Below are 17,129 nucleotides of genomic sequence, written 5' to 3' on the forward strand. Positions count from 1 at the left end.
TCTGCTGCTGCCGATGGCCCACAGCGCCTCATGGATGCCCAGTCTCGAGTTGCTGTATCTGTTTGAAATCTATCCCATTTAGCACAGTGGTAGTGCCACATAACACGAAGGAGGGTATCCTCAAAGTGAAGGCAAGACTTTGTCTCCACAATGACTGTGTGGTGGTCACTCCTACCAACACATCATGGACAGATGCATCAGCGGCAGGCAGGTTGATGAGGATGAGGTCAAGTATGTTTTTCCTTCTTGTTGGTTCCCTCACCACTTGCCACAGACCCAGCCTAGCAACTAGGTCCTTTAGGACTTAGCCAGCTCGGTCAGTAGTGGTGCTACCAAGCCACTCTAGATGATGGACATTTAAGTCCCCCAAGCAGAACACAGCTGAACAGTCTCAGCTGCGGAAGAATGTTCACATTTAACAAGCTTTTCTGAGTGCATGGCCACTTCCCTCACCCCCATCACCACCACCCCCCCACTCCGCCCAGCATGTGCTTGAGTATTTCCTGTATTGAGTCTCTGCTGCCTTAGCCCCCAGCTGCCACCACCCCCACAACCTGACCCACACTGGGGCCCTTTCCCCCTCACATCGCACTGAAAGCCAGTTGGGAAAGAGCGATTTGCCTGTGTCCCCCCAACACTGCACTTCCCCAATATCCTACAGCCGATGCTCTCAATCGCTGCACAAGGTTGTGTGCGCTCACCGTCGAGTTCCCCTCAAAGTTCACGTTGCCAGGTGCACATCTTTTAAAGGCAGTCGTGAAGTGCACCGTTCTGAAGTCACGAAGACGTGGGCAGTTATTTTGACATTGTGGGATGATTCCAGCAATCTTATGATTAGATGCAAATGTATTCAAATGATGTTCCCAATGCGCGGCAGCAGGAACAGTGACCCGCCATTGACGGGTGGAGCGGACAATCACAACGGCGTAAAATCAACTTTTGGCCTTCTTGCTGTATCGTGGCTCCCCCACCCCACCCTCCCCCCATGAGACCCAACGTCAACGGGGCTGGAAAATTCCAGACAAAGTCTTCCAATCACGTTTATTGTGCTTGTCGGAAAACGTCTCCAGTCCAGACTGTTCCAAGCGAGTGGCCATGTATCATAACCACATGTGGATTCTGCAAGTTCGATTATGCTACCCTTAAAGGCAGGGTTTGAAATTCAGATCAAACAAGTTTTCTCCAATTATCAGTCTCCTAACTGAGGTATATTGATACACGGGGTTGCAACTGAGGACTTAAAGTCGTAAAGAGTAAAAACATAGAAAAGGATATTTTATAGAATCATAGAACAGTTGCAGCACAGAGAGAGGCCTTGTGGCCCATCATGTCTGGGCTGGCTCTCTGCTAGAATAATTCACCTGGTACCACTCCCCCTGCCTTTTTCACATGGCCCTGTAATTCTTTCCTTTCCAGATAATGATCCAATTCCCTTTTGAATGCCATAATTGAGGCGCAGGTTTTTTCCCCCCCAGGTCGGGTGCGCAGAAAGGGGAAAATTCCCAGAAAGGGGAAAATTCCCAGCGCTGCAAACCTGACCTTTAAAATCAGCCGCCCACAGTTCTGATTTTCATTCCGGGAGGGCAGGCTGGATTAGAAGTCAGGTCTGCCGCCCCTGGATGAGGCGGCAGGGTGCAGACGCAGGCTGGGCAGAAGGCCTATCTCCACGCTCCAGCACTTTGTTGAATTAATTTAAAAGAAGATTGACATAGAAAAGCCCACCAGCCCTCACCCCCCCCCGTACCCCCATGCCCCATCCATGCCAATCTATGCCACCTCATGCCTCCTACCCACCCCCCCTTGGCTCCTCATATCATCTATACCAATCCATGCCCTCCTACCCACCCCAATAGCCCCTCATACCCCCTACGCTCCCCACATCCCCATAGCCCTTTATAGCCCCTATGCCAACTTAATGCCAACTCATGTCAACTCATGTCAGCCATCCACCAACCTTTGCCCTTACTCCCTCCATATTAATTCAACTAGTATCCATTGACAGTTCTGCGACAGCATTGACAGCCTTGATAGTTTTTTGATCACTTTCACGGCTCTGACGGTTCTTTGACAGCTTTGACAGTTCTTTGACAGCTTTAATAACTTCGGCAGTTCCAATGAGTTTATGCACTTTTTATGCACAATCATGTTTACTTTTAACAATCCCAAAGGGTGCCTTACATCTCCCAAAGGGTGCCTTACCTATCCAAAAGCATGCCTTACCTCTCCAAAAGGCATCCCAGGACCATTTCCAAAGGGGTGCTGACCTATTCAAATGGTATCCAAACAAATCCAGCAAGTTCAGACCAGCTCTTACCTGGTCTAATCTGCACACCTAGGGTTTCACACTCCTGGCCTACCAAAATCCCACTTCAGTGGAGGCAGTTGGTGGTTTAAATGGGCAGCTGCCTCTGTAAACCACACATGCCCGAACTCTGGCCAGACCCTGACTCCAGTCCCATCCCTGCGAAAATAAGAAATGCCGTGTTCGGGGACAGGACTTCGAATTTCTGGGCTTGTCTGCCATTTTCACCACAATGGAGAACCTCCCCGATATAGCAAAAATTTGGGTCAGGATCTGCCTCCACCACACTTTCAGTCAGTGCATTTGAGATCCTAACCACTTGTTGTGTGAAAAAGGTTTTCCTCATGTCACCATTGCTTCTTTTGCCAATTACCTTAAACCTGTGCCCTCTGGTTCTGGATCCTTCCAACAATGGGAACAATTTCTCCATTTCTAACCAGCCCCCTCATGATTTTGAATATCTCTATCAAATGTCCACTTAACCTTCTCTCCTCCAAGAAGAACTGTCCCAGCTTCTCCAATCTTTCCAAGTAACTGAAGTTTCTCATCCCTGGAACCATTCTTGCAAATCTTTTCTGCACCCTCACTAATGCCTTCACATCCTCACTAAAGTGCAGTGCCAAGAACTAGAAGCAATACTCCAGTTGAGGCCAAAGCGTCTTTTACAAATTTATCATTAGTTCCTATATTATGCACCTATTTATAAAGCCCTGGATCACACATGCTTTATTAACTGCTCTCTCATCCTGTCCTGTCACTTCAATGATTTGTGTACATATAGTCCCCGGTCCCTCTGCTATTGCACCCTCTTTAGAATTGCAGCCTTTAATTTGTATTACTTTCTAAGTTCTTCCTCCCAAACTGAGTTACTTCACGCTTCTCTCCATTAAATTTCATTTGCCACTTGTCTACTCATTCCACCAATCTGTCTATATTTGCTGTTGTGAACAATCAAGAAAGCAAGTTTTACTTTAAATCCTCTTAGACTGTTATTGCAGAAGATTCTTTGCAGGAACCCTATTGATTTTTATCCCTTAGATTTTTTTTTTAATGTTGGTGTTGATTGTAATGTTGTTGGTCAAGGACCAAATTTCTATAAACATCACGTTTGTCCACAGACCATTGAAAGTAAGATATTCAAAGAGTTCCCATGTGATGATGTCATCCACAGGATTTGGGCAAAGCCCATGAATTTTGGGAAGACTTTGAATCCCAGGCTGGCTCAGGTTACTCTTCATAGACCAGCGAGAGTCCCAGGTTGAATTATTTGCTTGAGTTCCATTAGCTGATGTCACCTAGGGCATTGGTGGGGAAATGACAATTGGTCTCAGTGCCCATGTCAGCTAGTGGGGAAAGTTGTGACCACTGAAGCTACTTGATAAATTAGTGTATCACATCTTCATTTTTGCATCCTGAGGAAGTGATTTTAAGTCTTCTTTCATTTATTTAAAGCAAGTCAATGATGGTAAAAACAGGCAAGCGCAAAGTATGTTAGATTAATAGTGTGTCCCAAGTCTCCGAAAGAGTTACAGTGAATCTTCTGGGATTAAAAATGGTTCAGGGACATTCTACACTTTACTTCCCTGTACTAGCATTTGCGGACTGATTTCAGAACATTGGGAACTCTATATCCTTCTCCCTCATTCCTCCTTATGATTGGTGCCACAAGCAGCAAATTTGCCAACAAGTGAGACACCTGAGGAAGTTTCACTGGAGCTCGGGCACCTTGTAAAAGAAAGAAATTAAGAAAATGATGGATACAAAACATTGTTGTTGTAAACTGTGGACTGTAATCCCTTTGGATGTGTTAGCTCACGTGTTACCCCAGTGTCCTGCTGTAGCTGTGTTTCCCCACGGTGTTTCACCACAGTGGGAGTAAAGCAGGTCGACTGCATTCACATTACATATTTTAGACACTCTGTGACAGACAACATCACAAAGATAGAAGCACTAATCATTATGGTGGTGGATGATTAATATAACTGGATTAAGCAGCACATTGGGCATAAATATAGAGAAACTGCAACTGTTTAAGTGGTCCCAGAGAGCATAGCAGCCTGAAACTCACTTCAATTGCAGAATGATTCCTGATTACTACTTCTTAATTCAAAAGCCATGCCTTACTATATTACAGGCATAACATTTCAGTCAGGATTAAAGTAATTGAGTGCTTTTGATGTCTATTCGCACTGCCTGTAAGTGAACTCAACTGGCCTCAAGCTCGTTGAAATCTGATTAGCGTTGACGACAAAGATGACGTGGTATTATTTGGAAGGAAACCACAGGGGCTCTTCCCGTTGTTTTGGCCAATGTTTATCCCTTAACCAACAATAATAAAATAGATTATCACATTGCTATTTGAGTGGAGCTTGCAGTGTGCAAATTGACTGGTGAGTTTCTTACAACAGTGACTGCACTTCCAAAAGTGGCTGGAAAGCACTTTGAGGAATCCTTCAGCCAGGAAAGTCACGATATAGATGCACATTCTTCATTACTTTCAACCCACTGTCTGTGCTTCCTGAAGGTAGCAGTAAGTGGGCCACGGTTACTTGTTATTTGCCATCAAAAGACTGATTTGAATGCCACTGAAATTAGTATGAAGCAAGCTAACTACTAAGAGTAATAATAAGGAAAAAACATTCCATTAGGAAAAGAGTTATGGGATAGAAACCATCTGCTCGAGTTTCCTTATGATATGTCCATGACATGTTTCATTGGATTTTTACAGCCTAGAAATTATTTTCCCTTTCTCTACCAACAGCACCATCTGCATAGGCTTTTTCTAATCAAATTGTTTGCTTGTATTACAACTGCCAGTATTTGACTTATTTTATACCGACTTTGGTGGAATTAAATGTCAACTGTTGGATGGACCTGGCCTTAATGGAGGGATAGGAATTATTAGGGGAGAAATGAATTTTCTGGCACAAGAAAGGAACAGAGTTTCTTGCACTTTATTTCATGAACTTTATCAGTTAGATGTGTTTAAGATTGGCAGAGATAATAAAGTCAAATAAAATCAAGTGAGTGAAAAGGACTCAAGATAGAAACAAAAAAACTGCGGATGCTGGAAATCCAAAACAAAAACAGAATTACCTAGAAAAACTCAGCAGGTCTGGCAGCATCGGCGGAGAAGAAAAGAGTTGACGTTTCGAGTCCTCATGACCCTTCGACAGAACTTGAGTTCGACTCGAACTCAAGTTCTGTCGAAGGGTCATGAGGACTCGAAACGTCAACTCTTTTCTTCTCCGCCGATGCTGCCAGACCTGCTGAGTTTTTCCAGGACTGAAGATAGGCCTATCATAGATATGAACTGATGATCTGGCAGCTGTTAGTTCAATTTGTGGAAGACATGAAGAGACTATTGAAAAAAAAAATTCATTGCCCCAATGAAAGACATGGAGGAGATCCAGATGAAGTAATGATTTAATCATTCAACTGTGAAGGACATTGGTAACTACACAGAGCAGTCATCTATTAAAAAGTGCGTAGAGTTGTAAGATGTCTGGAGAAGGTGATGAGAAAAGGAACAGAATGGGAGAGATGATGAAACTCCAGGGAACCCCCAGTAAATGGCAAAAGAGTGAGAGGATGAGACATGAACCATGGCACAAACTAATGCATTTCAAAATACTTTTTGCAATTTTGTGACTGTGAATATAGGATTAATGATCCTCTCAGACCAGGATGATTACCTAACAGTAATTATGTCACATTAGTAAGTACCCCAAAATAATTAGATATATATTAACAACCAAGCTATTCTCTGCTGATGTGTTCTGTTTCCATTAACTGGTTCTCTGTGTGTAACCGCTGTTTGATATTAATTATCAAATATTAATATGCTGGAGTTTCAAAAGGGAAAAAGGATGCAACAATGTACTGTGTTTGAATTTTAATTATGCTATGATTAATAACTATATGAAACATTTAATGATAATTAAGCTTTAATACATGTTTGAGTAATAACTATATCTATATATCAATATCTATACATTAATAAATGTAAAATATTGTATTTAAATTGATCATAATTTATTTATTAAATTATAAAAGCATGCACTAATAAATTACTATAACTAAATTATTGTCAATAAATGATTCACCTATTCTATTGTTCAAGTGGCCCAAAGTATAGTTGTGTGTGCAAGTGCAAATATTCCCTGTCCCTTTAAAGCAACTGCTTAAGTATTCATGCTAAGTATCCAAGTAACAGCAACTATGGTTAGTTAATGATCAATAATACACTTATAATTGTAGCCAAAATATGAAAGCTGAAATACACACATGCACTAGATACAAACCATTTGTGTTATATTTGTATATTTTGTTTAGTCGAAATTTGATGGTATTACGATGGAAATGTCAAAGAAACTTCTGAACATCCTCACCAGTCATTTACACAATTTCTCTCTGTTACGGCAGAGAATTGGTGATGTCCCAACAGAATTTCAGTGGCATTAAATTTGTGCCTTCTGTTTTAAAATCCCAACTATATAAAAGTTCAACTGATGTTACAATGACGTAAAACACATTAGCAAAGAAAAATTCAGATCTGACTGTCTTTACAGGTCAATGCTTCCTCTATTGTTAGAGCTCATAGCATCTGTATGCTGCAGGGAAAATAAATGCCATTCATATCTTTATCTGCACCATCATTATTGTCACAATTGTGATAGGAATGAATACCGCTACGACATTATATTTGGGCTTGAAAAGAGATCTCCAAATACAGAAAAGAGCATGAGAGAGCATCAATTTTCATTGCTATCTTTTCAATGTTCTTCCACTTATTGCAATGGAAAGCAAAAGCTACTCTTATCTCCACAGAGATCTTCAAATCTTTCTCCTTGTTGCATTCATTGCGATCAGAAGTTGAATATAAATGGTGAAATTTGTAAAGTTTGCTCTAAGCATCCCTCTGCTTCCAGCAATTCTGTTAAAATTTGTTGCTTGTGTAATCTGGTATAACACAAGATCATGGAAATTCATTTAGTCTGATAAAACATATGAGTACCTCATCTAAAATTGTACAACTTTGAAGCTCATTGTATGTGTACTGCAACAACTCAAGGCTGTTGCGGATTAGCAACCAGAACTGGTAAAGTTCCACTGGTGAATGAAGCAGGTGCCAGTGTTACTAACCTCCAACTACAACACCAACTACAATAACCTGCAGCTATATGGAGTCTCTAAGGGAGGAAAAGCATTCCAAGATGCCTCACAAAAACACAAGGGTAAACAGGTGTCAAGCTACAGTAGCAGGAATTAGGAGGTGTGGCCAAAAAGTTCTGATCAAGAGATAGGATTTAAAGGATTATAGTTTTGCAGGGGGAGGGGGAGGGGGGTATTGCAGATTAGGGGATTAGGCAGCCAAAAGAAAAATTGGCAGAGCAAGGTGAAAGGAGCAATTGATGCGCAGGAGTCAGAATATCAGAGACTTCAGGAGGGGCTTCAAAGGCTAGAGAAGGTTACATAGATGGGGGCCTGACAGCATCTGTGGGGGGAAAGTACGTTTTTAGTCTGTATGATCTTTCTTCAGAGCTAAAGAGAAGTAGAAACGTGATGAAACTCTTCTTCCAAGCAAACAAAATCACAGGGGAAGAGAAGAGGTGAGAGATCCTCTTAAGTATTTGTGGGAGCAAAATCTACAGTTTGATTCGAAGTTTGATGGCCCCCAGTGCCTCAGGTTCGAAGAATTTCAGAGCATTGGTGGTCCTCGTGAAGGGGCATTTTCAACCCAAGCCCTCAGTCAGAGGTTCCAGTTCAATTCATGAAATACAGCCCCGTGTGAGACAATTGCTAGCTACATGGCGAATTTGAAGCAACTAACAGAACATTGCAGAGATCATTTAGTGTGTGGTGTGAAAGAAGACACTATTCAGAGAAGATTGCTGGCTGACATGAATCTGGATTTTAAGAAGGTATTAGAAATAGCGCTGGCCATGGAAAGCACTGTAAATGATTCACAAGCAGTACAAGGGGTGTAAAATGGCACCATACTCCATACACCAGGTGGGAACAGACAGCAAAAAGTGGTTCGAAAAAGCAAGACTCCTTTGCGAAGCAGGAAACAGCCCCTGCTAACTGAAACATAGGAGGAAATAATTTAGCAGCTAAATCAAAGAACAACTTTAATTGATGTGGAAACAATCACTCTATTAGCGATTGGCAGTTTTAAAAAGTAGGAAGTCACTTTGGTCACAGAAATGGACATATAATGAGACAGTGTAAAGAGAGATTTAAACAGGCTTGCAAACAACGGAAGAAGCCCAATGTAGAAGAGCCTCAAGCAACAAATTCTGACATCTATTCATTATTTAACATGAAAGTTGGGGAGACAGAGCCAATATTTGTTACAGTACAAGTGAATGGTAAACCAGTAACAATAGAAGCAGACGTGGGAGCTTCCACTACTGTAATTGGAGAACACACTTTCAGATATTTAGATAATGGTGAACGTCAATTAAATTTGAAATAAATATCTGCCAAGCTGAAAATGTCAGAGTTATAGAAGCCAATCAGCACAGCTACCTGTGATGGTGGTAGTAGGTGAAGGGCCAAGCCTTCTTGGGTGAGATTGGCTAAAGGAGATTAAATTAAATTAAACTTGTCCGAAGTCTTCCAGTTGAGAGCAAGTGGGTTACCAGTGCTACTTAAAAAAATATACCACCATCTTCAAGGACGATCTGGGAAAAATCCAAGGCCTGCAGGTCTAGGTTTACGTGGATCCAGAAGCAACCCCTCACTTCATGAAAGCAACACCAGTGCCACACGCCCTGAAAGAGAAGGTTGACGCTGAGCTGAACCGGCTAGAGAGGTTAGGTGTCATAAAAACGGTTCAGTTCTCAGAATGAGACTCAGAATGAGTCCCTGTCCTTAAACCAGAGCAAAGCATCCAATTTTGCGGGAACTATAAATTAATGGTCAACAGACCAGCCAAACTAGACAGGTACTTCATTCCAAAAATCGAAGACCTATATACCAAGCTAGCAGGAGGAACAATGTATACAAGTCTTGAAGTGAGTCACAGCAATTAGAGTGGGATGATGCCTCCCAGGAATTCATCACAATTAATACCCAGAAAGGGCTGTACCAATATACACGCTTGCCTTTCGGTGTTTCCTCAGCATGTACCATCTTTCAGAGGACAATGGAAAGCAGGGTCAACCCCAGGTTGTAGTCTACTTAGATGATGTGCTGGATTCACTGAAAAGGAACATTTGGCTAACCTGGAAGAAGTCCTAAGATACTTTTTCACAAGCGGGAATGTGACTGAAAAAGGAAAAATGCACTTTTCCAGCAAAGGAAGTAATCTATTTGGGCCACCAGGTAGATTCTCAGAGGTTACACCCGGCTGAAGAGAAGGTTAAAACAATAAGAGAGGCACTTGCACCAAACAATGCCTTTGAACTTAAATCATTTTTCAGAATGATAAATTATTATAGGCAATTTTTACCTAATTTATCTACAGTTCTGGCCCCTCTGCATTCACTGCTAAGAAAGAACCAACGTTGGTCTTGGGAAGCTTTCATGAAAGTGAAACAGTGGTTACACTCATCCAATCTGTTAGTGCATTATGACCAGATGAAAGACTTGGTGCTAACATGTGATGTGTCTCCCTATAGAAGTGGGAGTGGTACTATCTGATAGAATGAATGGCAGAAGGCAGCCAATAGGCTATATATCCAGGACGCTTACCGCAGCTGAAAAAGGATATCCTCAAATTGAAAAGGAAGGTCTGTCAATCATTTTTGGTGTAAAAAATTTCACCAATACGTACACAGCTAGCATTTTACAATTGTATCAGGCAACAAACAACTGTTAGGTTTGTTTAGCGAGGAAAGGTCTTTACCACCCATAGCCTCAGCAAGAATACAATGATGAGCCCTAATTTTGGGAGCTTATGAAAACACCTTTGTACATAGGCCTTGCATTCACATCGCAAGTACTGATGCCCTGAATAGCCTGACCTTACAAGAGAATGACAAACATGTCCCAGTTCCACAGGAACTTGGTTTACTATTAAATTTTCTAGATTCGTCACCAGTATGTGCCAGACAGACCCAAGACTGGACAAGTCAGGACCCAATTCCATCTCGAGTGCGAGACCAAGTGTCACATGGTTGGTCCCAGGAGTTAGTCTCCGATGAAATGAAACCATTCTTCAACCTGAGACACGAGATGAGCAGTCAAAATGGCATTCTATTGTGGGGTGCACAGGTAATAGTTCCTCCAAAGGAGGGGGAGCCACTTATGGTCGAACCACACCGTGCCCATCCAGGGATCTCCCGAATGAAGACCATAGTGCACAGCTCCCTGTGGTGGCCAGGGATGGATGCCAATATTGAAAATGTGGTAAAGCGCTGTGTGCAATGTCAGCAGCTGCAAAAGTTGCCGGTGGCAGCTCCATTGAACCCATGGGAGTGGCCTGGTAGACCCTGGGTACGGTTACGCATCGACTATGTCAGACCCTTCCTTGGAACCATATTTCTACTGATTACAGATGCCCATTCCAAGTGGTTAGATGTTTATGAGGTGAAGTCACCAACACCGGGCGCTATGATAGAGAAACTATGCCAGAACTTTGCCATCCATGGACTGCCAGAAGTAGTCATATCTGATAATGGCACTGGATTCACGAGCGCTGAGTTCCAACATTTATCAGTCCCAGTGGTATTACCCATGTGAAGAATGCACCATACCATCCGTCATCAATCGGACCAGCAGAAAAGCAGTTCAAACTTTTAAGGCAGGCATGAAGAAGCTAACAGGTGATTCATTGGAGACCAAGTTTGCACGTTGTCTTTCCCACTACAGAACAACCCCCACCCCCCCCACCACACACAACAACAGGAGCAACACCTGCAGAATTGTTGATGAGACGCGTCTTTGGATAAGACTGAGCCTAATATTTCCAAATTTGGAGGGGAAGGTGGAGAAGAGTCAAGGAAACCAGAAAGCTGTGCATGACTTGCATAGTCATGAGAGACAGTTTACTGTTGGAGGAGCAGCATATGTGCAGAATTTCAGTGGACGACCGAAGTGGTTACCGGGTAAAGTAAGTTCAGTGAATAGACCATTATCATACCACGTGGAATTGGAAGGCTGGATCATCCATAACCATGTGGACCATTTAAGAGAAAGAGAGATACCACAACAAGATATAGTTCCATGTGTAACCATTACTGAACCAATGTTTCCTGCAGTAGATGCTCAACCAAGGACTGACATGTCTAATGTCACTATCAGAGTGGAAGTCACTGAACTGCAAGTGCTCACTGAGGTACCTGGTGTTAATGCAGTTCCAGAGAATGTGGTTCCTGAAAAGGAAACTGAAGTCGTGGAGCAGTGACATTCCACACGAATCAGGAAACCACCTGAAGTTCTGAACTTGTAAATTTCATGATCTGTGCAAAGATTACAATGTCATGAGATAAATATACTTGTAAATACATTATGTACAGCAAAGTAAAAGAGGGAGGAATATAGTAATTATGGTTTTGTTAAATGTTGGCCTGTAACTTTAAATATACTCCTGTGATATAAGATCACGTGATCTTTGTAATGTGACAGTAGCATGGGCAACCTCCACAGTCAGTGTAGAGATAGAGATGGATTTGAAAGCAAACGTGCAGTTGCTGCTGGATTGATTGTATTGATGCACCTTGTGATCCATGCGTAAAAGTTGAACATGATTGTACTAATGTGGTGGTGATTTTGAAATGGTTTGGAATGTTCTTTCACATGTTTTATGAAAAAAGTATACTTTTCAAAAAAAATGTATTGTAAATAAACCTAAAGTTTCCACTTATAAAGTTGTCTGCAGATCAACTCTATTACAAATAGGTGACTCGGCCCACTCTACAACAGATTTAAACACAGGGAGAAAGATTTAAAATCTGAGGCTCTGGAGCAGTAAGAGCCAGGTAGCTCAGTAGGGACAAGAATGCTGGATGAACAGATTATGCAGATAGAAAATGGGCAGCAGGTTTTTGGAGGAGCTGAGGTTTACAGGAGTAGAGAGTGGAAGCCAGAAAAAGACTAATGTAATTGTCTAGCAGTGAGGGTTTCAGCAGCAGCTGGGCTGAAGATGGAGGTGACATGGCAGATGTTGAATAGAGAGGATGCTCTTTGTGATGGGGAGGATGCTCAGATTCAAATTCAGATCATGTCTAATAGAACATCTGACAGTGCAAAGGGCAGAGGATTGAGTGGTTGATGAGGGTATAGAGATTTTATTGGGAGCCTAAGTAGCTTCAACCTTCCCAAAGCTAGAATGGTAGAAATTGCAGCAGATTTAAGACTATTGATTAAGAGCCAGATAACATAGAAGCTTTGAGGATTTTCTGCAGCCATGAAAAGTCCGTGTTCCATGTCTACGTAGGATGTGTGAGATTGCAGCCACTGTTTTATTATGTAAGGGTCGGGGGGTGGGGGGGTTGCTCCTCAAGTTTTGTTTGCACTTCAGCCTCATGTTCCTCATCTTTGACCACCCGGTATGAATGGGGGAACGGGCAGGGTGGAGGACCTCCTCATTAGTCTGCTCCTGGGCCTGGCCAATGTGGCCATTAATAGGTCCAGGCAGCGAGCGGTTGAGGGAGTCATTCGATCTGACTGTCTGCCCCTCTTCTGTGATTATGTCCATGCTTGGGTGTCCTTGGAGAGGGTGCGCATGACGTCCATTGGTATGCTTGAGACCTTCCATGACCAGTGAGCAACATAGGGGCTGGAGTGCATTATCTCCCCCCAAAATGTTATCTAATTTAATTTGCTGAGTCTCCTTTAAAGTGTTGGTTTTTATTACCGTGTCACTTTAAAGGGTGGTTCCTTAATTAATTAGTTTATTTGTTTAACTGTTGTACTCAAAAGACATAGAAGCATTGGAGGCATCTAGGGAGGAACTGGACAGTTTGGGCTGGTATGTAGTTGTTTTTTGTGCTGAAAGCAAAGGAGCCGCAATAAGTGATTATACAGGGGATGTCCTGGAGAAGTAAAAGTAGCCAGCCTGGGAGATCAGAGCACATGCGAGTAACCAACTGCATCCCATATATTGAATATAACATATTGAATGAGCTACCTGGGTTTTTTTAAGGATCAGTGTCCAAGAAGATTTTATCTCAGCAGGGAAGCTGTCTCTCTGCCAACTCAGGAAATCAAATGTGCCAGAGCTCTTCCAAAGGAGAAAACAGCTTAAAAATTATCTTGGTTATCCAGTGACAGTTAAATGCAATTTCCATGCCCTGCAGAGCACAGCTGGCCAAACTAAATATCTCATAGAGAAGACTCTTGAAATACATAAGTAGCACGCTTGGTTTAGACCACCGAAGTAGGGCGAGGGTATTTCAAAATGCTACAGAGGTTTACAGAATTGTTCCCAAATGTTGCATGTCACATTGGCTCCACCTTGTAACCTGGTGAAAAATCAGCAAAAACTTCTGAATGATCAAAAGTGGAATTCTGGTGTGTAGGCACCAGCAACAGAAAAGCAACAAAGACAATTGGCAGGTCAAACTCATTGAGTTTTTTCAGCTGAGCTCTGCACACAGGCACTACAACACCTTTGGAAGATTAGTAATTTGGACTTTCTATTTGCATCATAATTTGCTTAATCAACAATCCATCAACACCTTAAATATTCACTCTCTCCACCGTAGGTGCACTGTGACTTCAGTGCATATTATCTACAGGAAGCACTACAATAACTCACCAATGTTTCTTCAACTGCACAGTTCAAACCCATGAACTTTCCCACCTAGAAGGATAAAAGCAGCATGGGAACATCATCTTCTCTAACTTTCCCTCCAACTCTAACAGCATCCTGACTGGGGCGTATGTTGCCATTCCTTCATCGTCATTAGGTCAGAGCCCACAAATTCTCATTTTAACTGATTGTGGGAGTACACTCACCACATAGACTGCAGTAGTTCAAGAAGAGGATTCAACATAATTTCTCTTGAGCAGCTAGAGAAGAGCAACAAATGCTAGCCTTGCTAGCGATGCCCATATACATTTTTTAAAACTTTTTTATCCTGTTATCCCTAAGTGCTTTGTTACTATTCCAAGCTCTGTTGGCTCCCTTAGAGTGGGAAGCATTGAAAGTGCATTAACTGCAACCTTAAAGCAAATGGCATTGTTTTCCTTTGACCACACTCACTGCTCATGTATTGCACAATGTGCTGTGCCACTGTACTTTCCTCTTCAATGTCTTCATCTTCTGGAATGGTCTAGCTCATAAACAGTCCCATAGGGGATGCCGTGGCATAGTGGTGTTGCCACTGGAGGGGTATTCCAGAGACCCAGGGTTAATGCTCTGGGGACCTGGATTTGAATCCCATCGTGGCAGATGGTGAAACTTGAATTCAATAAAAAAAAATGATGACCATGAAACCATTTGCTGATTGTCATAAAAGCCTGTCTGGTTCACTAGTGTACTTTAGGGAAGGAAATCTGCTGCCCTTACCTGGTCTGGCCTAGATGTAACTCCAATGTGGTTGGCTCTTAAAATGCTCTCTGAACAAGGGCAATTAGGGATGGGCAATCAATGCTGCCTATTGGAGCAAAGCATGGTCAATTACAAAATGCTATCCGGAATTTGTTGAATGGGAGATTTCTTTATTAGTTTTAAAATGCACAGTCAGATATAGTGATGTGAGGATGTGCTAAGTTGGTAAATTCAGTAGTTTCTGTTGCGATAGTTCATCATCAACTAACACCACATTTTTTGCATCAACAGATTTTTTTTTCCAGTTGACAAAATTTGGGGTAAGGTTTTGTGTTCAGCATCACAAAGAAAATATAAGTGGTTTTCTAATTATTTTATACCCTATAAAGTATGCTTAAATGTTGGAGACTACATGATGTAAAATTAAATGGTCCAAAGACTGAGAAAGTTCATCAACTCTGGTACAAAGCTTACAAGGTTCCTTATTTAAAATAAAATCTCCAGGGCAATTGGCTATTAGAGAAATATAATTATTCCAACATTGTCCAAGTCATTCATGCTGCCACATTTGAGTACTGTGTAGATATTTGAGCACCGTATCTTCAGAAGATATTGATGCACTGGAGAAGGGACAGAGAAAACCAGCAAGATGGTTCAGAACAAATAGAGCACGTTTGTTGGACAAAAAGACAGGGAGAACCCATAGCCAGGTTTGTAAAATGCTGAGGGGAATATATAAGTGCAAGCAGGTTATTTAATTTGAACTGTGAGCACAAAACTGGAGAACACAGGAGGAAAAATTAAGATGCATAAAACCCAAATTCAAAATTAAATGAGATTTTCCCATTGATGTCTCTTTGCTCAAGTATGTCCTGGTTGTAAATGGTTTCATCACTTGTAGGTCCTCTCAAGACTTAAGGGTCTGATGCAGGACTGGCATGAATGTCCACTGATCTGGTAGTTGATTTTGCCATTGTTGGTGCTTAAGGAAACCTCTGCAGCTACACTACCTCTGGTATTCCTCTGGAAGAGTTTTGAATGTTGTGAGTTTAGAGTAGATGGTCCTTGAAACATACTGAACCCACAGTGCTTGCCTCAACATGGGCCAATAGGCTGTTGTGTTTTCCCAAGAGAGGTGGTCTGCAACAGATGTCTATAAGGCTCATTTTAGGACGTCCTTATATTGCTAGTACTGACAATCGTGATGTTGTACAAGGGAACATCTACAAGTAAGGGGTATTCCGCAGTATGAACCTGAACTCCCGGAACCTGCTGATGGTTATTGATCAGCTGAGGCACTGTTCTGTGGTTAGCAGTTGATCTTTGGATCGAGAAAAGTGCTTGCAGGATCCTAGTATTTATTGTAATGATACAGATGGACTGTTTGTATAGCCAATGCAAGCTGATCCCTTGCTGGATAGTCAGTTGAAACTCCACACCTGCAGGCAAATGCAGATCTTTTTGTACGGTAACAAAATACTGCAATACTTTTCTTTCAACTAACCATTCCAACAAACATAGGCTCAAAAGGAGAGGCTGCTGCAATGTTTGGGAGCAAAATACACCGGGAACGGGACAATCAAGGAGATGCAACACTTCAATTTGATAGAACTGCTGTTCATGAAGAAAGGGGAAACAGGGACATTCCCTCGGCCCTGACGTCAGTGGATAGATTCTCCAGAATGTAATCAGTTTGGGATCATGTCACTAAGCTTCCAGGCGCAGAAGTAAAGTTCAAAAATGACTGCGTGACTTTTGCGAAACTTTTCATGTTGAAAATAAGAGACAGAATCTTGGATTCTGATCCTGCAGCAAACCTTTTTGAATCGGAAATCAGAAGTTTTAACTGTATTACTGTATAATAGAACTGTTAATGTAACTTTATTATAGAACTCTATAATAGAACTTTATAGTCGAACTGTGTGCAATTGTTTTGTTGAAAAAAATATTCTCGTACTGTTTAAAATGTCAACATTTCTTTATGCAGAAGGATTTGAAAACATAAGGCGAAATATATAGTAATGCCCAACTCCTGTTACACTTCAGGCTTTGTTGATACACTGTTTCTTGTGAAAATGGTCTAATAACAGTTTACAGAATTGGTCAGTGTTCCTTAACATGTGTGCCCAACATCTTTCACTCTCTGACATACTTAGATTTTTCCAAGTTGAATGATCAATGTTGATCATGTTAAGTCACCACTGGAATTTACATAGGATTTCCAAAAATCTCCTGCAAATGTAGCACCTTCCTCTCTCTCCATTAGAGAGACGCACAAAGGAAGCATAGAACCATCGAAACCATAGGGCAGAATTTTTCGCTTGGCATGCGGACGTCAGCGTGCACTCGCGCAATATTTCAGTTGGCGGGCGCACTAAGAGG

Source organism: Carcharodon carcharias, chromosome 25, assembly GCF_017639515.1.
Source record: "Carcharodon carcharias isolate sCarCar2 chromosome 25, sCarCar2.pri, whole genome shotgun sequence".
Classification (NCBI taxonomy): domain Eukaryota; kingdom Metazoa; phylum Chordata; class Chondrichthyes; order Lamniformes; family Lamnidae; genus Carcharodon; species Carcharodon carcharias.